This window comes from Monomorium pharaonis, chromosome 5, assembly GCF_013373865.1.
Source record: "Monomorium pharaonis isolate MP-MQ-018 chromosome 5, ASM1337386v2, whole genome shotgun sequence".
Lineage (NCBI taxonomy): Eukaryota > Metazoa > Arthropoda > Insecta > Hymenoptera > Formicidae > Monomorium > Monomorium pharaonis.
Genome location: NC_050471.1, coordinates 2,745,237 through 2,769,183, shown reverse-complemented (window position 1 = coordinate 2,769,183; position 23,947 = coordinate 2,745,237). Strand labels below are relative to the sequence as shown.

Here is a 23,947-nt window from a genome sequence, read left to right as displayed (position 1 = left end):
GGGAGAGTAAATTTAATTAAAACATAATCGTACGTATAAAATATGTATTGAATGTATACGTAAAGTTATGCTCTAGATCACCTTGTAGATGATTTTTGCAGATTAAATGGTAGAAAGCAGGCGTTAAATTGCAAACGACTTTGCGCGTATGTAAGCGTTATTGAATTGAGAGATTTACGAGATATCCCGTCCCATATTCTCCAGGGACCGATATATCAATGAAAATATTTTAACGGTTGATAAGTACGACGACGTTTAACCCTCCCTCGCTGCCGAAGACAGCTGTAGGCGCTAAGAAGACTCCGCTCCTATATAACTTAAAAGCGACTATGGTCGTCCGAGTGGAACTGACGTTTCCTCGAGGCGTTCGCCCGAGCCGACAGTTAAAGGTTTCCACTCGCGCGATTTACACGCGCGATGCTTGTACGCACTTTGCCGGAAATTACGTTTCACGCCGGGAAATAATTCTCTTTCAATTACGTCGGATCCTGCATTTTATATAATTCCGTTCTAACGCGTTAAAACGCGTCTTTTCGTCTCCCATTCAAAGAGAGGGAGAGAGAGAGAGAGATAAAATCAACCCCGCCACGCAATACAGCAAATGCGAATTCCCACTTGTAAATATTTCGATGTAACAGGTTTGTTATTTATGTGGTAACGAATCGCGCCGACTCAAAGTGTGGTATCACAGTCGGCGGGTCTCTCGCCTCGCGATGATTCCGAACAATAGCACTCTCATAGAATCCGCGGTTACCAGCGCGCCGACAATCTCGCCGCTCATCTCTATACCAACCGGAGAGCCGGGGAGAGCCTCGGCGTCGCCGGCGAGCAGCAACGCCAGTCCGAAAGGGAATTCCGGAGGAAGATGTACAGAACGTATATACGCGTGCGATTCCAGCGACGGATTTTCGCTGGAGGGTTCGGGTGTGGCCGATCGTAGGATAATGCTCGCGAGGATACGAGGGAGGAGAGATAAAAGAGAGGGAAGAGGGTACCGCGCGCGGGGTTCCTCTTCTCTCGCGAGATCGATGCCCAAAGGCGAGACGCGGTCCTCCTCTTCCTCTTCCACCCATCTAACTATCCGTGTAGACGTACACAGTACACACGCTCGCGCACAGAAGAAGGCGGCAGCTATCTTCAAAGAGGAACTTGTCTTTCCTAGAAATTTTTCTCGACTTTAGCCAAGGCGGTTTCCTCTTTCTCTCTCTTTCTCTCTCTCTCTCTCACCCTGTTCCGCCAACTCTGGATCCGCCTCCGCCGTGTTGTATGGGGTGTTCGAATAGTCGTCGATGCGTGCGAGCGATTGCACAAGCGGTGGCAGGATAATGGCCCATTCAAAGCCGCATCTTTTTTCGTTCATCGTAGATTATTAATTAAATTAATGGAGTACCGAGCAAATGGACATCGACAACTCGCCAATCCGACAATTAGCAAGCTATAGCTTGCAATAAAATTCCTTTTCTCTTTTTAACGTAATAAGAAAAATAGGTGTACAAATAAGATATATTTTCACGCGCACAATAATAATTTTCTTAATTAAGTAAGTACTTCAATATTCTCTCTCTCTCTCTCTCTCTCTCTCTCTCTCTCTCTCTCTCTCTCTCTCTCTCTCTCTCTCTTGTAAAAGAGAAATATATTCTCCTTCCGAGGGCGTTTCCGATACTAATGTAAAATGACAGTAGATCCTGAAAGTGGCATGTTATCCTACGCAACTCTCTACGCTGACTACAAAGACGCGGTATTGCGATAAAAAGTCGGGCAACGACGCAGAAAAATCATCGTAGCGCCGCACTGAAAGCGGCGCTTGCGGCATGGCAAGAAAGCCAACTGGAAGAGCTCGTTACCGTTTCTTTGAACGAACGTGTTAAACGGCGGCTGTACATAATTGAATGGTCGGCTCTATTCAGGATCGAGAATCGATCAGCAAAGAGAAAGAGAGAGAGAGAGAGGCCGGACTCTTTTTGCCGCCATTCTGATGATTTGTTCGTAGACCGAAAAGAAGAGCCTTTTCTCAGCTCGACTCGTGGCGTCGAACTAATATCTCAAGGAGGAGAACGGTCTCGGAGTCTCTCGTTACCGTTATTACGAGTCCACGGCAGCATCACGTGCGAAAGCGCTTTGCTCGCGGGAGCCATTTTTCGATTAAACGCGACCGGAAATTGCGTGGCGGGAAATCCTGCGGCTGACCTAATAAAACATTCACTCTGTCTATTAGCGATTGTCCTTAATGTGTCTTAAATTAGTCGAGTGTCATTTCGTCCGCGGTAAAATTTCATAACGGCCGCATTCAGTGCGTGTCGATGGCTACATGCAGTAACTTGAAACATCTTTGAATTACCTTTGCGTCAGAATTTTGATAGAGTGCGAAAATAATTTAAAAAAAATACACACTTCTCGTTAAGCAATAACGAAACGCTATACGTGTGTACGAGACATCGTACGAGACTGTGTTCACGGATAAGACCAGAATGAGATAGTCGTCGCCATTTAACGATATTACGCAATTTTCAGTCTGGCGACGATCTCGTCTCTCTCAGCTGTCGCATTACGCGAACGGTGCACGAAAAGGGGGGCGATAGAGCTCGAAAGAATTTAATCGCGCCACGGACCACCCTGCCCGATCGAATTCCGCCGGATGGTATAACTCACGCCGACGCGGTATCGGGTTCCTCCTCTTTCAACGATAATTCGATTTGGATCTCGATTTAAATCACGACGCCGTTGCGCCGCGCGTTGATTACAGGCCGCGCGGCGGTACGCAAGAGCGAGGCCGAGGCAGGCGCGATAACGAAACGCGCGCGAAGTGCGCGGTCGTCCTACGCGCCGCCCTACGTCCACGTCGTCGTCTACGATCGATCGCACGATCGATCGGGCACGTTTGACCTGCCGTACGTGCCGCCGCCGCAGCTGTACGTGAATGATCGATTCTGCGCGCGATTGATACCGTTCCCCGAGAGCGATAGCGAGAGCGGCCTGGCCGGCCGTTTCCTCGCGCGGAAGGGGTCGGTCCGCTTGATCTCCGGCGTTATGCCGGGGTAATTCATGACTTTCGTGCCGTGACTCCGGGGGACGGCGGCGGTCCATGGGCTCATTCCCGGTGAAAAATTTCACGCCGGCGTACGCGATCGAAACGATTCGCCAATACCCAATCTCTCAACGGTATCACAGAACCTCGATAGCCTGTGAATTTATTTTCTCTTGTCGAGGAAGACGATTTTAATTGAAATATATTTTATTGAACGGAGGAAAGAGGTATTTTGCACAGACGATAAGAATTATTACATACTAATGTGACGATGTGAATTTTATTGCAAAACAATATTTAAGTGAAGCTCGAATTACAAAGTAGAAGTAGAAAAGAGTTGCCATATGCGTACTTAAAATTATATTTCGCATTTAGTACTATTTGGGATGCAAATTATTCCATATTAAATCTTTTATTAATAATAAATTAATGTGTGTGTGTGTGTGTGTGTATTACAAGCTTTTTGTAACATGCTACAAAAGGTACGATTTAGGGAACCGGTTGCCTAAGTCGTGCCTCCTAAATCGTATATTTTTTGAAAATTGAATTTATGAGTGAAAATAATTAAAAATATACTAAATATCGTTTATATTAAGTAAAACTATAAAATATTGAAGTGGCACGATTTAGGCAACCGCTACGCATTCAGCAACTCTCCCTTATGTTTAATCGATGGGAAATCGATCGCCTCGAAATTCTCACTAATCAGCAACCTTTTTGCACAGTTTTTTGCACCGCCGCACGATGATAATAATTACATCACGCCTCGACAACCACCGAGTGTCGATTTTGCACGCCTCTTATTCCCTGGAAACGAAAGTCGGCCGCCTAATTCGAAGACAGCGCTTTGATACGCACAACTTCCTACGGTGAAACGGTGATTAGGTGCCTTATCTTTTGCGTGTATCGTCATCGGATATGCGCGCGAGATAAGATCTATATATATACTCTTCACCGACAGGAACACGCGCGTTGCTTTCCTCCGTTCGATATTTAATGTACACCTCGTACGTTTAGCGCTCGACGTCCGGCCATTCGTGCGCGGAACGCCCCCGTTTTCGTGTATCTCTATCTCGCGAGATTATTATTTGCAGGAGCCTCCGTGACGGCGATGTAAATTTATAAGTAAAAGTAACGCACGGTGGTTTCACAGACCCGCGCGCAAGACGCTTTCGTATCGCGCAAATTTGATGTTTTCAGCTCGCCTCGCTCACCGGCAGAACAGAGCCGCGCGAAAGTGCACCGCGTGTGTTTCTAACTGTGTAAGAAGCCAAGATGATCAAGTAAGAGAGAGAGAGAGAGAGGAGGATCGACGAGAGAGTAACGATAGCTCGTACGAATACCCGTGAATAATCTCCATATACGTATAAAATATTTAATTCATTATTTTTTAATATCGCTACGTGGTTTAATTTTTCTATAATTATGGAACAATACTTTGTCCGCTGAAATCAATGGTTGTTAAATCCATTTATATTAATAATAGATTACAACCAAATAAAAAGAGATAATAAAAGTCAATGATACATAATATTGCATAATAACGATGTAAACCATTAATTATAATTTTTACATGACAGGACGACAACCGCCGCGATCGTTCGCCGATCATTTTAATAAACTGCTGTTATTAATCAATAAAATTACAAACGATCATCCTTTAACGTTATTACGTAAAAAAAAAGATTTCAAAGATAGAAAGACAGATGTAGGCCTAACGGACCCCGGGCAACAGCTGATGGACGAAGAGTTGAGCGTGCAGGTGCATTTTGACGCACCAGAGCGATTTCCCGGTGTTTAGAAAATCCGTTGAAGGTAAAAGGAAAGCTTCGGAGCCAAGGCGCCAGTCACCGTCGAACGTCAAAGTCATCCGTTGGCCGACATTGGTCGCGGACGACACCCGCGGCGTCATTGTTGTTCACCGTGGCGTCGCGGCGCGTACATAAGGATCCCTCTTTCCATCGGTATACTTTCTAGTCCCCGACGCAACGTCGTCCGGGGAAAGGGGAAAAGAGGAAGTTCTCGTTGGGGCCGGGAGTTTCTTCCGTTTCTGTGAATTTAGATCGAGAGTCTCTCGCAGGCGACACTTGGCCCCGCGACGAGCCGCGGCCCAGCTTCCACGAGGACGTAAAAGGAGGACTGTCCAAGAAAGTCTTGAACCGTCATAATGCCATGTACGTCCGTCACGTCTCTCCACGACTAATCTGTTCAGTCACGCGGTATACGCAGCGATCGTTTTGTCGGCGACCCCGAGAGAATTCTCACAATTCGTTACAAATTATTCCTAAATGTTCTCTAGTTCAGGGCTAGGAGCGTGAAAGTCGCGCTAAAAACCTTGATCGTTCCGACATTAGACGATCGTCGATGCGCACACACACACACACACACACACACATACGCACAACGTACTCTACTACGAAACTAATCTAGGAAATTTTAAGTAGTGTTATGGGAGAAAGCTATAAAAGATAAAAATAGTGTATACATACACACCGTTGAAAATACGGTATATATTATAAAATATAAAAGATGCAAAAAAGTATGTATACACATTTTCTCTATTTATCTGTTAAATTCCGCGCGCGGGAACTTAATTTATTCAAGACACTACCTCGTAGGCGTATGCACAGCACCGTCCAATTAATCAGAAATATATTCAGACTTTTTTTTCCCCCCCCCCGCAAGTGAGAGACCGGCAATATAACCGGTCGATTAGCAGGGGAGTTGATGGACGAGAATCCTGCTGGACGGTACCGCCGTAGCTATCGCGGGAACTGGAAGTTTCACCCATTATGAACGCACTCTTCTCCCGCGATTAGATCCCTCTCTAAGCGCCTCTCACCAGCGACGGCGGCGGCGGCGGCGGCGACCTTCGAGGCCACGGTTGGCCAGTTCTGGCCTTGACAGCAGTTCGGGAGAGGGAATCCAAACAACAAATTGAACCAGCAGCAGCAGCAGCAGGAAAAGCTCTTCTACATCGCCCGTCGCGGTTGCATCGACGCTCTTTCTTTCGCTTCCTCGCTCATCTCGCCACCGAAATCCCAACCCACGACTTATGAATAGCGGATCGATCTCAACTCTCACACGCCGGCCCGGTCCATTCTCACCATCTCGGCTGACTGCACCGGTCGCATCTCTCTTCTTCTTCGCCACGCCCCGCTCTTCGTAACGGCCTGAACGAATCTCGCACGAAACTTTAACTTAAATCCACGAGATACCGCACTTTAAAAGTTTCAGACTGGACACGAAGGATTTATCAAATTGTATGTCGATTGATCGTAATAAAAATTATCGAAATGGATGGTAATATTGTTTTCTTGATTTGGGAACGTTTGAGAAATTGCAATTTTGTAAGCAAGTCATCGTGTAGCAAAACGGCAGTATTCCACTTTGTGTTTTTCCTAGAGAACCGCTAGATATTCCGCAGAGATTATTAAGCTTGTAGGAACTTCTAATAATAGTCGGGCACATTTACGCGGATGCCTACTTTATATGGAAATTGGACGTGTCGGCGATTTTTATATCCATTCCTGACAGATTTGCTTGGAAAAAGTGCAACGGGGAATGTTAATTAATGACGATTGGTGAAGGTTGGCCAAAAATGGGCACGTGGCGTAACGCATTACGCAAAGTGTGTTAACTGTCCGTAAAAGGATTTCGGCGAATTTGAATGACGATGCCTCGCCGAGCAAAAATGTATACGAGGGAAGATATTTCATGCCAAGAATAAGATGGCAGAGTTTGCGAAATCTAGCAGAGCCTTCTTCATCCAACACTTTCTCAACGGCAATTTTATAACATGAGCGACTAATCTGCAATTACATAAAACAAAATTTTTGTTATAAAGACGTACGTGTGTGCGTGTGTTGATACGTTTAGAGAGAGAAGGAAAGTAGATCAATTTCGTAACTTGCAACTTCTTCCACTAAAGGCCGACTTTATACCGAAAGTGAATCTTACAAATGATAGACTTGTCCGCTCTTATTATAAACGCTTCGCATGCGTGGCGTAAACACGAGACGGACATTCCGCAATTTTTTGCGCGTACGATCGACGGTCAAGAATGAGCGGAGGTACATTATAGACGTCTCCCGTGCGAACTCGTCTCGTCTCGTCCGTAAGGAGAGAGAGCCGGTTGAGAACCCTCGAGATTCAGGTTCTACACAGGGCGACCCGAGACCGCGGAGAGACTTGGGTGGCATGAGAGCCGGTGGTCGCGCCCTGCGCTAACCCAACCTGACGTAGCCTAAGATCGACTCTCTCTCTCTCTTTCTGTCTCTCGCGACTAGGATTCTCTCCGCCTCGAAACCGCATATCGGCCGACGGTCCACCACCGTGTACGGATCGAGTCCCTTAAGTAGTCACGGATATCCGCCGGCTACTTACCCTGGCAAGAACCGAAATCACTGCCGAGCGAAACGCCTACCTGAGTACAATAACTGCGTTAGAAGGGGCGTTTGGTGTTCGAGGGAATTCGGTCGAGAATAGATTCGAGGTCCATTGGAATGAACGCCGACGGTATAAAAATTGGAGAGAGAGACACCAGTAACACACATAGAGATCTTCCCCGAGACGGTCCAACTCTTTTCAGGCGAGGGGTTCTAAGGATTCTTAGACTTTTGTGCTCCCTTGGATAGGCAGCAATTTCATGGAAGTGGCGTTCGCTAAAGAGGACTGGGGTGTCCCTCTAAAATCGGCTTGGCTGCAATTGTCAAGGAGGGGGTGGGGGGAGAGACGAAGAGCCCATCCGTTTTTGGCGGTGAAGAAAAATTATCTCATTTACGGAAAGGAAAGCCGCCATTGATCGAGGAGAACCTTGTTCGCCCAATTTCTCCCGAACGCGGCCATCACGTGAAAAGCAAAATTTCACCTGCCCGACTTAAGTGTCATAGCGTAAATCGTCCATTTGTCGGCCGTTTAAGGAATTAACTTGCGCCCCTTGTTGATTAACAGGTGTCTCGCTGAACACACGATACAAATCTTTCCCGTTACTAATTTTACATTATCTTATTATTCATTCTTAAATTATGAAATCGTGGAAGCCTCGTTCCACGAATCCGACGAGGCTCGCTGCAAGTAACATTTCCCGAGGCGAAGATCCTCCTCCGGATTCAGTCTTCGTGGTACACTGTGAAGCATCAATTTGGCGTTTAATCGATTTTCCACGGCATCATCTACGCCGCCACGATCATAGGACGATCATGAGATCACGATGGGGCACGAGGAGAGAACTTCATCTCGGGCGAGCGAACGGACAGCTCCGCGGATGGATTTATTCAACTGGATCCTCTCTGGTCCGTCGCCGTACCGTCGAGATGACGGTACATCGGTCCAATTAGTCGCAGCAATAATGATTACTCGTAGCCGGATTTCTCGTTACCGATTCACCGCGACAATCGATCGGATTCGCGGCACGCTGGAGAGACCGGTGTTGATAATTCCTTCATTGTGCGCAAGTGGCACGTAACTCGCCCGTCATCGCGGTTCGAATCGTCCCGCGGCGTGGGATATGTTCGCCAGATGGATATCCGGAAAATTACGAGATGAAGATCGATAAACCCGGGGCCCCGTCGTCTTGGAAAACGGCGCATGCGGGTATAAGAGTTATGAAACGTCATTTGCATATGACCACGATGCAAGATCCCCTCCGCCCCCCCCCCCCCTCCCCGATAGGACTTCATTCCGGACCAGTCGTGGACGCGATGTCTTGCGTTTCGGAGACGGGATCCGGTCTCGAAGACGAATGCCCACGTCGCGCGGCCGTGCGCGCAAACCTGTCGTGGCCAGCGCAACGTTTACGGTACAGGAAACGCGATCTCCGCCGGTCGTCGTGTATCCGATAGATATGCATCTGTCTGGCGGTTGTATCTAGGCTAAAAGGCTTCCTATGAATCTAAAAATAAAATTGTGTCAAACGCGTTGAGTCGCGTGTCGTGTCGTACCGTGTATCGCGTCGCGTTAGAGGAATACGTAAACGTTAATTGCTATTTGAATTAACATTAAACGGATATATCGTATCGACGTTACTTCTCCGGTCTTTAATCTTCCGAGGTCCCCGAGAGAGAGAGAGAGAGACGGGGTCACCGTTACTCCGCGTCGCGCTGACGCAGACCCCGCAATTATTTTCGTAGAGAATCCCCGCGCTTAACGATCCATATCGTCTACGAGACGAACGTCTCGTCTCGGCGAAGCAAAAAAAAGCTATTCGTTATTTTCCATGTAATAACTGCTATCGCAGTAACTCACAGTCTCAACCGTCCGCCGAAGCGGGCAGACCCGGCGTACGGCGGCCGCGGCTCTGTTGGCGACAGTAAGCGCTCACGGCGCACACGCGTATTCTCGCGTCTCGTTATCCTTTAAATGACGCAATAACCGACTGCACGCGCAAGCGGTTTCCTCGTAAAAGTGTTTCGTTAGTTCGGGGCGTCGTTAGTGATTTAAGTAATTGGCCGTAAAGCGCGACAAACCGTGCGCACGCACGGTTGGTGATTCACAGCTAACGGGATAGAGAAGAAGCGGCCCGTGTGGGAAATTACGACTGTCCTCTCGGTGCATCTCTTATCAACGACCGCGAATAATAACCACGGTTAAATAAACGAGTTTAAGCCCTGTTCCCGGAAAGCTCGCGGGTCCTCGCCAACGGGAAACGTACTTGTGATAATAAATTGAAAATAATAACACGCTATTAGTGCCGACGTGACGTGGTAATCGACGTGTATGATTAACGTACTAATAATAGCTAATTAATATAATGGGCCGTTATTCCGTTATATTTGAGAAAAGGAGGAACGCCGTAACCCACGCGTGGCGGCTACGTGTATGTATGTACGTATACACGGTATACGATACGCGCGGACCGGGCGAATTTATGACATTTCGATTTCGCGATCGTCGCGCACGATCAGATCGCTCGATCGAGCGGCGCGTCGCGGTGCAATTAAGTGAATCGTGTCCCAGATCTTGGGACGGCGGCGGTTCGTGTATATACGCTATCAAAAGTAAGACCTGGCTGGTAGACTGACGCGACTTATGACCCCGCGCTTACGGTATCGCTCAACCTTTTTCATGCTCAACAAAGAGATCGTTGTCCTCTCACCCGCTAAGCTGCGGGGGAGGGTATAGGATCTTCTACGGCTTACGACTCGTATCGAAATTCAAGAAGACGACGATGACAGTGCGCCACGTGGGAACCAGAACGCCGCGCGCCGTCGTGTTTATAAATATACGCCATATAAATCTCCGTTGCGACTAGGCACGTTACGTTCGAACGTAAATCTCGCGGTCTTGAGAAACTCCGAGGGCAAACTTTAGATATTCCGTCTTGAATGACAAATATATTTTTCTTTTCCTCTCCCGAATGTTGATGAAGAGAGAGAGAGAGAGAGAGAGAGAGAGAGAGAGAGAGAGAGAGAGATGACACATTTCTGTTGAACTTTAAGAAACTTTAATCCGACATTTGCTTTGCAAGGCGCTAGCCTCGTAAGTGGAATTAATTTCCGTTGTTGTTGCTATTGTTGCGGAACCTCTTTTCTACATGCGAACACTAGCGGAATCTACTAAGACGATAGCAGTGATAGCGGACGTGTGGGAACCGGGATGGAGGTAACGGCGCGATATGCATGATCGCCGGTAGCAATACGTGCATATGCAAATGCCCGCTCGCGATTCGTTTACATATGCAAAACATATGGCAATAACGAAACGAGGCGGCGAGAAACTCAAGATCGCGAGGATGTACAAATTTAATTGTCCCCGTACGCTCTGCCGCGGCCTAATAACTCGAACGATCGAGATTTTTAACATGATTTTACGATTTAAGAACAAAATCAGCTGTTCGAGGACGTGACGATCCAAGAGGTCAGAGATTATTCGAAACTTTAAAAAGAATATCCGAAAAGCCCGCAGGGCTTTAAAAAAAAACTCTGATACATCCATTTTCGGATACGTATGATAATCGGAGCGAATGAGAAGGGATATCATTATTCCAGGTCGACCGCTGCGATTTATCCGTCGTCGGTGGCACGAAATTCAGTCTGTCGTAACGGATCCGACATAGATACCCGGGAACGCAACACAACAAACGAGGCGCGACACGCATAGCCCGATATTTCGTATAGCTGTAGGATGCAATCGGGATATGCAGCTTGTATATATAATACATATATGTATACGCGGCGACACGTGATACATAATACGCGCGCGTATATACCGTATGCGGCGGAGAAAACACTATCGAGGAGTCTCGGTGCGGACACGGCGGAGGTCTCGGCAAGGACCGTTAGGAGGCTTCAAGGATATCCTGCGTCTCTCGCGCTGCGGCGATCGGCGGGAATTATTTTGCCTGCTCCCGCACGCACGGGAAAAGGGATCGTTAAGGATCGCTCTCTATCTCACGCTTCTGTGAACGCATCTGACTTTTTATAAGCGAGCGAAATTTTTGTATTCTCGATAAAGAGTTTTAAAAAATGTTCCTTGCAAATCCGAAGAAACGTTATCCGCGACGTGTCGATTTGCCGGCGCGAATAATTGCAATTAACGGGGGAACGTCCTGAATCTGGCGAGCGCGCGTCTGCCTGCAATAAATGAATCCCGATAAAAGAAATTCCGAGCCATTGTAGTTGGCGGTTTCTTCGGTACATTGTCATAGCGACGCTACCGCCGACAGGTGAGAAGAAGCCAAGAGTTGAGTCGAGCTGATCGCCGAGAGGCAACGATTGGAGAGCGGCGGCTTATGTGGCCTACTGGCCCAGTAAGGGGCCTTCGTACGCGTATCGCCCATCACGTATTTGGCGCCAATATTCACTTGCTCCCAAAGGGGCCTTATTACCGCTCGTAATTAAGCCTCGGGGCAGAGGGGGGGGGGGGTTCGATCGGAAGAAGACTCGAGACGAACGGTCCCGCTTGCGCGCTCGCATCGAGCGAGCATCACGCGAAACGAATTCGACTTTAGATTTCGGGGCGGAAGGCACAAAGGGGGAGCGCTAAGTTGCCTGCGCGATTAATAACGCTAGATAAAGCCGCGCTAAATTATGCGCGGGTCGCGACATTAGACGTTGGGAGGACGACGAGTTGGCCATAAATCGACGCCAGCCGCTCTAATGGCGCAAACTATGCAACGGCCCTAAAAACGCGATGATTCCGAGCTATACCGCGCCTCTCCGCAAAAAAACGTTCCGCAAACTAACTTGCTCTCTTTATATTTCTTCTACTTCTCTAGTTAGATCGAAACCGTAACACTCTATCGAAATGCAACCACGTTGCTCGCGGGAAATTCGATGCAGCCAGCCGTGAAGGAGTGAAGTGTTAATGAAGTGTTATGAAAGTGTAAACATCGCCGAGCGGCGGCGGGACTGTCCCGGAATAAAATCAAACAAAAATACTATTTTCAGACGAATCGTATATGCTAAGTGGACGCGCTAAGACGTGCATCGTGCCACTTGTGTCTTTTTTATTCGACAGTTTGGACAGGCCGACCTCCGCCAGGCCTGTGTCGAAATTACACGCCCACGGCAGCACGGTTTATGTTTCTAGAGAGGGATCTACAAATAATTATGGCCACTTCCCTAAATCAATAGTGCGTTCCCCACGTGGATCCCTTCTGGGAAAACCAGGTCTAAAAGGAGATTGGCTGCACCGAGAGTTCAATATCGAGGTACGTCCAAAATTACATGAAACTCGAATATTTTTATTTTACAGAAAAAATCAGTATCGGTTCAGCAACCATTCTGTCATATATAAAAATAAATGTGTGAGATCTGTAAGGAGTTTGATAATCTCAAGTTTCAGTAAAATATTTTATTAATAGTCATTTTCAAAGAGCGCACATGTGATTTTTTGATAATAAGAATATTAAAAGATTTTATTTCCTTTTGAAGATTTGTTTTTTTTTTCTCCCATTCAATACTTTTTCTTCTCCAGTCAATGAAAATTATTATTGAGAATAACGAGAATATATTTTTCTTAATAAAATTGCAAAATTCTTCATGTAAGCAAGTTATGCTGTATACTGTTTAAGCTTAACAAGTTCTTTAAAGAAACATTACGATATTTATTACGATAATCGATGTATTTATTTATTGTTTCGAAATTATTATCTCGCGAGTGCACGATCGCCAAATCTTTCCTGCGGCTCCGGTGGCGGGCGATTCGGCGAGCGTAATTGCTTTCCAAATTACAACGAAACTACTCCAAAACGGTTTGGTAATGATTCAGCTCCGACGAAACGAGCGAGAGATTGGCTGCTTTGTTTTGCCCGTACCCGGAGAAAGCTGGAAATTCGAGAGAGCTCTCCTCTCTCAGAAATCTATCGCTGCCGATGTTCGCACGTAAACGCAACGGCGCGGCGCGGCGCGACGGCGACGGCGGTCGCGAAGTCAAAGTGAATTACGTGCAGTGCGGAGATCTCTCGCGCGTACGTGTGGCGGGTAACGCACGTCGTGTGTTCCCATTCTATTCTCACTCTTACTTTTCGTCGCGTGAAACCGGATTTTGAAACTGGGACTTAGCCGTGCGGGCTCTCCGACCCGCGATGCACGTCCCGAGCCGAGAATGAGAAACGAGGCGCGACGTCCAACGAGCTTCGGAGCTTCCTTCGTAGCGTCGAGCGTGCCGCTCGAGGGGGTGCGTTGGATTGCCGTAGCTCACGCTAACGCGCCACTCGACCCCGCGGAGTGTCCAGCGTGTGACTCGTCGCCTGTCATAACAAGCACGCCTTTCGTATTTCCGAATGGTCAACGCAAACGGAAACGTTCTCACGGCGAAATTACTTTCTAAACGCCGCGCCGCGCGAACGCAACCTCCTATTGTTCGCGGCTTTCGTGACATTAAGTTCCCGCGGGAGATGTATCATATTTTATCGTGCGATATATAATAGCGCGGTTTATTAAACAAATAATCGATTGTGTGACCGCGGAAGAGAAACTCCACGATTCCTTTTCGAAATCTCGGGATTTCCGGAGGAATCTCCCTTCTCGTCCCTTCCTTCAAATCAGAGCCTTGTTAATTATAAAAGTATCTAAATTTAAAAACGTCCTTTCTCAATTTTGTGTTTGTAGAATTCTTAAATTTCAATAATCTTTATATTTCATAATTTTAAGATTAAGAGATTCACAGAGAAAAAAAGTATCGATGCAACAATTATTGTCTCATGCAAGAATATGTATATATATTTTTATAGAAATATACTTTTATTATTTAATAATAATTTTCATTGAATTGGAAAACAATATCTTCAAATCAAGAATTGTTTAATATTTATTATTATCACAATAATCATATTATTTCCTGTAGATAACTTGTAATGTTGAAATAAAAATACAATGTTTTGCGGGAATTTAAGACGATTAAACTCTTTGACAATGGTTGTATACACTTGAGAACAATTTTTTTTTTCTTCGCAATCACGGAAAGAATCTAGAACCCCGTAGAATTCTCTTCCCCACGCAAATTTATTCGGCGAACCTTTACGAACAATTCACGAGGGTCACGGTACACACCGTTGGCGATCGTGAAAACAATACGACGATTCGTAAATCTCTGCGAAACCACTTGTAAGATTTCGGCGCGTGATTTGTGGCAATTTTAACCGCGGCTCGTAGAAAGTCAAGCGAGAGACGATTTATAACTTCGTTACACGGAAATTCGCCGTCCGTTCATTTCGATGAGCTTCCTCACGCACCCGCGCGCGCGCGCGCGATTTAATCTGCCCAACCGCGGCGCGGATTGTTGCCCATCCGCGAGAGAGGCATTACGCGTCGACCATCAGCCGGACGTTGAAGGGGAGACGTACAAGGTGCACGTTTAATAAGGAGATGCGCCGTAAAGCCGTCGGTATCCGTCGCAAAACGACTCGTAAATATCCACGCGAATGCGACGCACAACGGCCGCAGTGTTATGGTAATTCGCGCGCCGCGCGGAACGACGGTCTTTGACAAATTTACGGCTATATCGCCGGAAATCGTTATCTCTGTGAAACGTGTGTCGCGAGTGCTCTGTGCCTTTGAAATACGAAAAAAAAAAAAGAACGAGAAAGAAAGGAAGATTGCGCGACGCGCTGCCCTTTAATTCCTCGATCGAAGTTTGCGCGTATCTCTGCGTCTCTCTTACGTCACATGTGCCGAGGGTGCGAAGGCGAATCGTACACGAAGAATAAGAAAACGCGCCGCGTAATTTCTCCCGACGGCGATACACGATTTGTCACTTAAGTGTCCTGCGCACAATGGAAAGCGAGAGGGGGGGAGGGGAATTCGTCTTGCGAGAGAAGATTCATTCCGCGCTTGAACTCGCGCCGGCCGCGGGGCGCCCGGCCTCTCGCTTTTCTTTTTTTTTAAGCGGCCCGTGGATGATCGTGACGAAGGGCGTGGGAACGTCATTAACCCTTTCCTCGCGGCACGGCGCGGCGTGGCGCGGTGTGCGAGCGAGATTTTCGAGCGAGCGAGACGGCGAGGGGATGCACGAAATTCATCGGCGGATATAACGTTTACCCTCGGATTTATTTAATTTCAACTTTTGATTTCACCTCACGACACCTTGGAATAAGGGCAGAAAGGTACGCGTGGAGGGGAAAAGATTAATCTCTCGGACGTGTCGTGCGATTTTACCTTGCTGCGTGGTTTGAATGAGTACAATTAGAAATTTCAACGCGATAAGGATCGGAATAATCGAGAAATTAAATTAAATATCGGGGTTTACGTCGCCGTGATATGCGGCGTCCCGCAAGTGTTGAAAAAGAAAAAAAAAAGAATCGTCGAATCAAATGTTGCGAAAATTCTATATTATTAGAAAATAATCGTGTATCCTGCGGTTATCATTTTGTTCATCCCGGAACGCATCCCTGGGGCTAACATTACCCTTCAACCGGTAACATCGTATTCACAGACTCGCATAGGTTTCACGTACTGGCGAGCCTTTGTAATTACGCGATAGTGAACTACGTAATTCTACTGGTCCAAGTTCACCGTCTGTAATCAGATAACAATTTACGTGGAAGGTGCATAATGACATGTGCATACGCGAGCGTAAATAATACGACGTTGCACACCCGTCGTCCCGCGAGCGGACGGCAAAATCCAGCGAGGATTCACGCGGACTTGCTAATAATCGCGTACAAATAGCGTCGGTCGTTGCAACATTTCGCTAATTTACACATTAAGTTATTCGCCGCACTCGCGAAACGCGTAGAATGCAAAAATGTGACTAAGATAGATTTCATTCTTGATCTCTGCAGATTGTGGCGTAATCACTTGATTAAAAATGCACAAGTTCATAATGTACCATTTCAAACGGAATCCTAAAAAAATGATTTTGCAGCTTCAACAAAAATTGTATGTGTGTAAAAATTAGCTGAGTTAAATAAATGATTAGCAAATACTGTAACATGTATATATGCATTGCATTCTAACTGGTAGAAGCGGAATTTATAAATTCTATACTTGACAGCCAAAATTCTAGCAGATACAAAAATTAACGATACATTTTAGTTGTCAAGAAATGTGTCTATACCAGCAAAACATTTTTTGGGGTGAATGTTCTAAAAAGGAAAAAAAACCAAAGGACAACGGAGACGTTCTCGTATTCTCTCTGCATACAGCTAAGTGAAATATGGGCTTGATTCAGTCTTGCCTGAAATATTAACCTTGTTGAGCGATTGAGTGGCTTGTGCCATCACGCGCGCCCGCTCATTAACGTTGCGCATAATAGGAATTCCTTCCCGCTAGGACGCTCGAAAGTCTTCGGACCTGTCCCTCATATACGTATACGCGCTATTGTACCTAACGTAAAACTTAAGCCGCACAGATAAAACCTGCACTTTCCATTAGTTTCCATACACGTGAAAACGAGCGAGCGTCGGGATGAGCGAGCGGGCGTTTAGCCCGAGCGAGATTGCAAGTAAGCGCGCGTCGTGCGCGCGTTTCCCAGCCTGACGTGCGATCGATAGAGGAGTAATGACGTACGCTCGAGAAAGTGAAGAAACTGCAAGCTGCCGTGCAAATTCGCAGGCAGGCTCATTACCAAGAGCGGCCGATAATTAGCCGTGACCAACACGCCCTCACGGCGGTTCAGGCAAATTCGTGCCTCTCGATTCGGGCGGGCGTGCGCTGCATCGCCGATGCTCTGCCGCACTGAGAGAAGTAAATCAACTTTTGTTAAATCAACAAGACAGAAGCTGAAATAATCTTTCGCCTCGCAGGCAATTTCGAAACGCACAAAAGCCGAGCCCGTCGAGATCGTCGCGCAACACGGGAAGGAAACGAGCTGCATCCCCGCGTCCGGGTGAGAGAAATAATGAAAAAGTAGGCGGCGAGGATTGTGCCATTACCGGCTCGTAAAATAGTTTGTAGGTGGCTCGCCCGACGGGAAAATCGCCGCCGTCACCGTGCGAAGAGGCGCGGCGGCGGCGGCGACGACGACGGTAGCGGCGCCGGGAGCCTCGACGTTCCACTTTTGTCGCGATTCCGCAAGCGGCGAACGACGACGTACGCGCGCGGCGCAATGTGGACCATATAATGAAATACGTGATCTATCTCAGAGAAACTTCTGGCGTGCGCGCGCGCGCGCGCTCGTTCTTCCCTTTCTCCCCCTTCCCGTCGCCGCGGGTGATGGGATCCTTTTAATTGAAACTTTCAAATCTATCCGAATCGCGTTCGTCAATTTCGCGGACGGTTCTCTCCACGTCCAAAGCCGTGAAACCGCGCGCGGCCGCGCCGAGGTGAGTGGGAGACTGATTACTGTCATTACGTGGCACGTAGATTGAAAATTTATATCTCGCATTTCTCCCCTCGCGAGAGCCCGCGAGAGATACGGTAAATAACGAGCGATATAGAGGCGTGCGTTCCCGTTGATTTGCGTTTACGATGGTAAACGTCTCGGGCGTTCATCGAAACTCGCCTTCGTTTTTGCTCGCCGTTCCATTTGCGGAAATTTAAATCGGAGCCGCGCGCCGCCGAGGCTGCATTATAATTTCGTATCAACGTGATATCAGCGCGCGAGAGTCTACGATCGACGTCATTAATAACGTTGGGGCGATTAACGGATCCGCACGTGTGTGTGTGTGTGTGTGTGTGTACGTGCGCGCGCCGCGGAGCATTAATTAGGAGACCATTTTCACCACCTGCCGATCGGACGGCGCGCATTAATAAAATCGGCATGAGCGACGAGATCCCGACGTCCTCGATCGCTTTTCCTGCCGTCCGTCGGTGGCTACCATCGCTCGTATAATTATTTCTAATCGGTTTATGTACATAGAAAACGCGCGATCAAACGGCGAAGGGTCGGCGAGGTGAACGGCTGATCCGTTTACCATATTCCGCTATCTCTCCGCTTTTGCGAAATTCGCGTAGATGTGTATACAGACATATATGTATACAGACGCACCTCTCACGTGCGCGGAAAAAGAATCAGCGTTTTCGAGATTCACGCTCGGCGAATCTAGTACGTCTTACTTTTGATTGGAGGAAAGTGTAAATCTCCTGCATCAGTCATGTCTGACATGCCCGAGATCCGCTGAATCGGGATACCTCGTTAGTTTTAAGACGTTATTTGACTTCATCATTGTTCGGATCTGACAAATCGATCTTCGAAACAGTTCGTTCCGTTCCCATACACGGCATACACACACACACACATACACACACAAACACATACACGCTCGCGTGTCCCTTTTTCGTAGTATGGATAATTTTTCTCATTGCGTATCTCGCATCTCTCCGCTGCGATTATTCCGGCGAAATCGCGCACATCGGCGCGGAACTTGTCGGAAACGATCTCTCATTAACGGCACCATAAGCCCGGGGTCAAACGCGCGTCGTTACCAGCAGATCCCAAGGACCGACGCGTGATTCCCGCGTGCTTTTACTTCCGGTCGCACCGGTACGGCCTTTTTCCTCCCGCGGTCTTTTTCTCTCTCTCTCTTTCTCTTTCTCTTTCTGTCTCGGTCGGGGACACGGCAGTCGCGAGTCAATTAATTAAAACCCGGCGATCTTCGCAACGTCCGTTTCCCGCGGCGTCCTTACTTTTCCAGCCTACGGGCTGCTGGCGTCGACGCAATTATTTCTAATCACTTTAGAAAATCCCCCGCTGCGTGGTCGATCGTTCGATCGACGACGACGACGACGATCGTGTGCCGGCCGAGTGTGTGCCATCTTTTCTAGGCTGTCCGACCTCCGCTTTCTGAATCGCGCGCGTCAGAGTTTCCTCGTCTCCGGCTTGACCATAAACGGCCGATGTCTCTAACCGAGACGAGACAGCGATAGGTTGTTGGCGGTGTCGCGTTTACGAGGCCCCGCGCGGGGAGATTAATTGAGGCGCTAATACGCTCCGTCGAATGCAAATAGTCCCTTACGTTTGGTCGATGTTCTCACGTCTTCATTCCCGCGACACACTACGCAGTTTCCGAGCGTTTCCTACGCGCTTTTTGTGTGCTATTAATGTAACATTAATTATTATATTCCTTTTGACGCTTTTTTACCAAAATTTTAAATAATAAAAAATTTACGAGGAACGGCTTGATGAAGAAAAGATAAGAAAGGGTTGCGTACCACTTAAGTTATTTTTGTAATTTGTATTTTCCACTTGCTACTGATTTGCATGCAAATAAATGTGGCAAATTATAAATTGTAAAAGTTTCAGAAAATTATATAATCACGTTATTATTGATCAAATGAATCAAATTATGATTAAAAATTAAGCACGTACTACACTTGGCACATTGAGAAAAAAAATTTAAACTGAAGAAATTTAATTCAGGTTGAAAAACTTAGTCAAGTTAATTATTTTTTTCAGTGTACAAAACAGAAATGAAACGTGTCAAATTTGTATCTATATTACTCATATTTATTTCATATTCTTACTAAATGTTGCTTGTATAAAATATCGGTGAGCTACGATTTAGGCGGTACGTATTCGTCAACTCTTCTCTGTATAACTTTTGCCCATTAAATCGATCGACGGAGACTTCGATTTACCTCGTTCGAAAGTTCCAATTGCAAGAGAAGAGTGAAGCACTACGGCGCGACGTTCGAATCTCCACCGCGGCTTTAATGCGTCGGACGGTCCGCCGAGTAAGTGACAAGTGAGTGTGTCGGCCATCGTTCTCCTCTTCCTACGGTCTTGTTTTTCCCGCGGAATCTAGCGTAGGAGAGAAATTACCCGTGTGCGCGCGGCACTTCGAAAAGCCGACCAACACGATCGTTCTTCCATTAGCCTTGTTACCACCGAGAATGAGTCGCGCGAGGAACTCTCTCTCTCTCTCTCTCTCTCTCTCTCTCTCTCTCTCTCTCTCTCTCTCTCTCTCTCTCTCTCTCTCTCTCTCTCTCTCTCTCTCTCTCTCTCTTCTTCCCTCGGCCCACGTTATCGCGTGGGGTCAGCGAACGGGAAAGTCGCGGTGGACGAGGATGATTTCTCGAAGTTATGTAAAAAAAAAAAATGAATTAAACTCGCAAGACTGAAAAAACCGGATTTGCACTACTAATTTCGCAATCGCTGCGCTTCCAGCTCGAGCAATTAACATTGACTAATGTAATATCGCGCAAAATGAGATTTCGGAAACGCGCGCGGTAAACGTCATCGTTCTCGATCGCGCTCGATCCCGAAACTCGCACGGTTTTTTTTTTTTCGCAAAGTCATATACGACAATCGAAACCTCCTGCGAGGTAAAAGTACGTACGCGAGTATGCACGCGCATATCGCACGGCGGGCGGCGGCGGATGCGGTGTTTTCTTCTCTTTCACGGAGGGCGGTGACGGTTTAAGTGCCGCGCGCGAGTCGATAATTTTCTCTTCCACCGGTCTCACCCAGCCACGTAACGTGTACACGCTCTTTGAGAAAGATAGTTAGCTATCGATCAATTACGCGCCCGATGCGCCCGACTCGCGCCGCCGCGCGCCGCGCCGGCTGCGCCCGTAAAATGGGCTTTTACCGTCCAACTTTCCTTCGGGATATATGAGAGATCCGAGTAAAGAGTACTGTTAAAGGTCGACTATAAATAAGTCGACGGAATATAACTGCGAGTGCGGAGAACGTAACTTGGCGTGTACGCGGGCGCGACGACGACGACGAGAACCGATCGTTCGTGAAGGTCGGGCGCTTTATCGGGTCGCAATCGCGGGTCGCGCGCCCGCGAAAGAATATCTTACGTTCGACGACTTTTACGTAAGCACCTCCCCACCCCCGAAGAGGCATTCGAAACGTCGGGCGAAGCGAATCCAAGAAGTGAAATGAAAGATAAATGAACTCGAGGAGCGCGATTGACCCGGTGCGATACGTCGCTGCGGTTGCAAAACTCCCGCGGGGAGAGGGAGAAACATCGTCGTCCTCATCTCATCTTCATCATCATCCGCAACGTGATCTTTACGAGATGACAATCGCGATAATTCTCTAATTATTGCAAAATAATACTACCGAGAGAGCTAAACGGATTGGATAACTTTCGGACTGGCTTGTTTTCGACCTTGCTCGGTCCCGCGGCCGTGTTACGCGAAATGCAGTCCATTTCGCAGCCGTAGCTCGGGGGAGAGAGAGAGAGATCGTTGTAAACAGAACCTAAATGGCGGATTTGAGCGCGGGCATAAAAGGCCCCGCGTAACGATGTACTCCCAGGGTGAACCGTAATCTTCTTCTGCGCCGGCCACGTTCGCGCAGCGCGCGCTAATCTTTACGGCAACTCGGCTGGCCGTCTCGACTTACTTAACGATCGACCTCGCGTTCACGGACGATCGCGCATATCGTTTTCGTACTCGTCTCGCGAAGATAACCCGTTTTCCACACCTGTACCCGCTTGCCGTATCTCCTCCGCAGCACAAGCGTCTGGTAATTGCCGAGTTTAGCAATTAAACTCGCAACGTAGACGCAATCCTTTATTATATTTTCGAGATGATTTTTTGTGACAATTAATAATTACACTGAAAAAAAAGTAATATATTCAATAAGATATATAGTTGCGGACTGCCAACTACAGATATACTTAATACAGTAATATATGCTATTGCAGTATCAACATTATACTTGCATTAATAGCAAATATTATTATATTGAGTATTTTATGTAGTTGGCAACCCGCAATCACATATGTACTGGCTACATCACTTTTTTTTCTGTGTATACTTTTTAAGTGATTTAAGGTGAGTTTGTTCAGTCTTGGCTGAATTTTTTCAGCTTGATGATTTAATTTATATAATATTTAAAAATGGATCCAACAATAAATTCGGTCGCAGGTTTGAGCTGAATAAGAATAATAATATTAATTTAATACTGCGATATTATTATTCAACGCGCAGTTTGATAAATTGAAAATGTACATAAAGTAACATGGAAAAAAATATCAACTATGATTGAGTAAGGCTCATGTTTATTATAATTAGTTATGTTTTCACACATTGATTTAAATTTTACTATTATTATTTTATATTTTTTACTTTTTTAAATAACAATGAGTAAATAATCATGCCATTATGAGAAACGCGTTTCGAATATCGTTTTTCTTTACGCTACACGTGAAGCAACGTGCTGCAATTAAAGTTTCTCACGCGCATTAACTATTCCGATTTAATCGACCTGTAAAAAAAACTGATAAAGGCACAGAGAGAGAGAGAGAGAGAGAGAGACACGGACACACATGTTGTACTTGGTGTTGCCAGTCTTTCGTAAAAGACGTCAAACGGTACACGGATTTATATTCGATTCGCCTGAATCAGGCGTTACGCAATTTTCACGTACGGTTTCTCGCCCGTACGTTCTAGTCCCGTTTCCGAAGACAAATCGGCGATTATTACATACGATAATAGGAAACGAGTTTGGCCAGCCGTTTCTTACAGCTGCTATCACCGAAACGGAAACCGCGCGCTGGCGCATTGTACCACCACCGTCCCCGCGCAGAATTTGTGTGTTGCGTGTCATAAAATATGGGCGTTAAATACCTACGATTAATATCGCCTTGAATAAACGGCCCCCGCGTACCCGCACAGGTGCAGCGTTCATGTTATGTGTTTTTCACCTACTTGTGCGTGCCACTTCTGGCGGCGGCTCCCATGCGAACGATTTTACAGGCGAGTTTTCCACGGACGCTAAACGCACACACGGGTCACAGAGTTCAAAACGATAAATGGTACCGCGAGAAAAAAAGAAAGAAGAATGAGTCCTCGATATCTCATTACTTTTGCCGTTTACCCTCGTTTATTATTGTGAAAGTTAGATAGGCTAACGCCTTTTGGAAGCTTTCTAAAAGGGGGGAAAGCGCCGTTTACGTAAGGCGAGGGTTCGAACGACCTTTCTTCGGAACGTTATTTTCTACCTGCATCGGTGTCCTTTACGATGTATATCGTATTTACCGAGGCACTCCGCGAAGCATATGATGAACGCGTTGATGAACCCGGGCGCTCGCTTTCATACCCCACGCGATCGACGGTTAACGACGATAAACGCCGCGGCAGCATTTTGTGCACGGCGAAAAAGTTGCTTTCCCCGGGTGGTTACATTATGCCTCTTAACCGGCGAACGCGACCGAAGATCCGAAAAGTCCCGTCGGGATAATTAAGTGGATTGCCATGGAAATTAGATTGAGCGAGTTTCTCGCGAGTGGCGGGGACACACAAATCAGTTTAATTGCCCGGCATTGTGTCGGGAGTTAATGACTGCGCGGTCGCCTTCCCCGGAATGGCACGTCACGTCGCCGCGGAGGCAACTTGTGACTTTAATTGCGACGCGCGTGAAACACGGATACTTAGCTTACGTACGAGTCGCGGATCGCGAAAACGAAACGGTTGAGATCGCGCCGAGAGAGCAGGAAGCCGCGCTCGCGTCGCCAAAAATTCGAACGCGAATCAATCGGACAGTTTTTCTCATCTCTCACCCTAAAAATCTCGATCTGATGGCGCAAAAATCGTTGATCTAAAAATTACTTTTCTGAATAGACTTTCAGAGTAACTTTCA

At 47.0% G+C, this 23,947-nt stretch overlaps 2 protein-coding genes across 5 annotated transcripts in view; one reads left to right on the top strand and one right to left on the bottom strand.

Annotated features, from left to right (window-relative positions):
- Positions 1-23,947, bottom strand: part of LOC105837622 (storkhead-box protein 2) — an 82,480-nt gene that overhangs the window by 51,837 nt on the left and 6,696 nt on the right. The gene's annotated exons all lie outside the window — the stretch shown is intronic.
- The window catches only part of LOC105830344, an 85,165-nt gene that overhangs the window by 54,705 nt on the left and 6,513 nt on the right, over positions 1-23,947 (top strand). The window contains exon 1 of one of the 2 annotated variants that reach the window (XR_004963528.1): positions 1,577-12,677. The exons of the other annotated variant lie outside the window; for it this stretch is intronic. The gene's annotated coding sequence lies outside the window, so the exon portion shown is untranslated. Of the gene's footprint in view, positions 1-1,576; positions 12,678-23,947 lie in introns of those variants that run through there. 2 annotated transcript variants of the gene reach the window in all.